Raw genomic sequence first — 1,957 nt, 5'->3', positions numbered from 1 at the left:
CCTTCCTCCCACTTCATTCCTTCTTGTTGATGCCGGGTGTGGGTAGAGGGTCAGCTACCTGCTGGCCCCATTGACACCAGGGTAAGAGGAAGAGAACTGCCAACTAGCCCTGCTTGTGCCATCTCATTCTGTCTTACTGCCTCAGGACGGTTATGGGGATTCAGCACCCCATTGGGTCTCACTGACACCATGTGTTGGGGGTTAGTGGGGTGCCTACTCCCTCCAACCTGTAACATCCTATTCTTATTGATGTCAGGGAGAGACGGAGGCTAGGTCCCACCACTGGACCCCACGACTGTGTGAGGGCAGCCCAGTGTTAACTAGCCTGTCAGGCACCACCTTTGAAAGTCTCTTTGCTAATGCAAAGGGGTGGAGGCTCAGCTCACCACTGCATCACACTGAAACAGCCCTGGTGGGGAATCAGAGCGCTGCCTCTTCTGGAGGGCAGGAGCAGGGTGGTGTGGAAGATCAAATCCTAGCTTGGCCCAACTGAAACCACAGGACATAGGGGATGGGTGCAATATTCCATTGGCACTTGGCTCGAGCAGTGTGTATATTATTGCCCAAAGGGTTTTCTGTCTTTGGCAACCCCTTTCCTCATACCTTGGCTAGGGGGAACAGGGTTCTTTTTTTTTTTTTTTTGAAGCTTTTTGTCTGTTGTTCTGTTGGTGGTTATTGATGGGGGGGTTCCTGTAATACCCTCACCAGGATGTATGGGAAGCAACAGGAAACACAGGGGACTCATCACCATGTTATTCCTCAAGTCCCAAAGTCCCTAGTTAAGTCTGCCTTCTCATTTCCACCTTTCAGTGTCTTCCTATGTTTGTTTGTTGCTATGTTCAGGGTTTTAGTTTTAAGTGGAAGAACCTGGGAGAAATGGGCTACTTCATCTTCTTGGAAGCAAAGGTCTGGAGGCCTATTGATGTTACAAAGTACTGCTGACTGTAAATTAAAATTTGATGATATACACCTTGCCCTTTAAGAATTATTCTGCTAGATGATGTGGCTTCCCAAAGTAGCTACAATTTGATTTTCATACTTCTAAAAGTCAAGTGTTTTTCTGGAGTTGAAATTTAAAGATAAGCAAGAGATGAGGCTAAGATGATCTATGTGGTAACAGATTAAAGTTGGAAACATCAATATACATTCATGTTTAGCTTAATATTGCTTCGTATTGCCTTAATACACATGGTTATGTAGAGAGATACTTATAGATATGTGCATATACATGGGTAATGTACACGCATATTATCTCTTTGCTCTGTCAGCTGAGAAGACCTAGAAGCAATGACATCCGGGCAGCAATTAGCACACCCCACACCCAGATCCTGCTGTCTAACACTGTTCTCCACTAAAAACACCTAGTTATCCTTGAAGAAATAGCTGATTCTAGGACTGGGGCAGTAAATATACAAGATTTATATACAAGACCATCTTATAGTGTCAGAAAGTTAGGAAGTTCCAAAAAAATATATAGAATGGGGATACCTCAGAGTGGCACACGAGCCACTGAACTGAAAAGAGTTCACAAGGGTCAGGACTAGAGCAATTTGAGGAACAAAGTAACTAACATAGAATTAGATTATAACCCAAAGTATAAAGTAAAAATCCATGAGTTCTTCTGATATAAATGAATAATTGGATACATAAATAAATGCGGGAGAATAGATAAATCTCCGGTGCAAAAGAATTCCAAATAGTTTATGTAGTACTCCATCTTAAGCATAACTCTCTATTCCTTAGTTGTGGGCTGAGCATATTGACTTCCTTCCAAAAAGTACAATATGGAAAAGGGAAAACAGTAATTTTACAATGGAGAAACCTGAAAAACACTACCTCAGCCTGGTGATCAAGGTCGACCTCAGCATCCATAATGCATATTGATACTTTGTACACTTGATTTGATCTGACAAAATAACCCTTCTACTCTTGTGGTCTTCCTCCCCTAAACACATAA

The 1,957-nt window shown here is 42.6% G+C and overlaps 1 protein-coding gene across 1 annotated transcript in view; it reads left to right on the top strand.

Annotated features, from left to right (window-relative positions):
* LOC149746965 (cAMP-dependent protein kinase inhibitor alpha-like) overlaps positions 1 to 1,957 on the top strand; it is a 107,633-nt gene that overhangs the window by 94,431 nt on the left and 11,245 nt on the right. The gene's annotated exons all lie outside the window — the stretch shown is intronic.

This window comes from Delphinapterus leucas, chromosome 17 (genome assembly GCF_059928025.1).
Source record: "Delphinapterus leucas isolate spDelLeu-1000000601 "Yukka" chromosome 17, BTC_Dleu_Yukka2, whole genome shotgun sequence".
NCBI lineage: Eukaryota > Metazoa > Chordata > Mammalia > Artiodactyla > Monodontidae > Delphinapterus > Delphinapterus leucas.
Note: the sequence above shows the minus strand (reverse complement) of the source record. Positions and strands in the feature narration are given on the sequence as shown.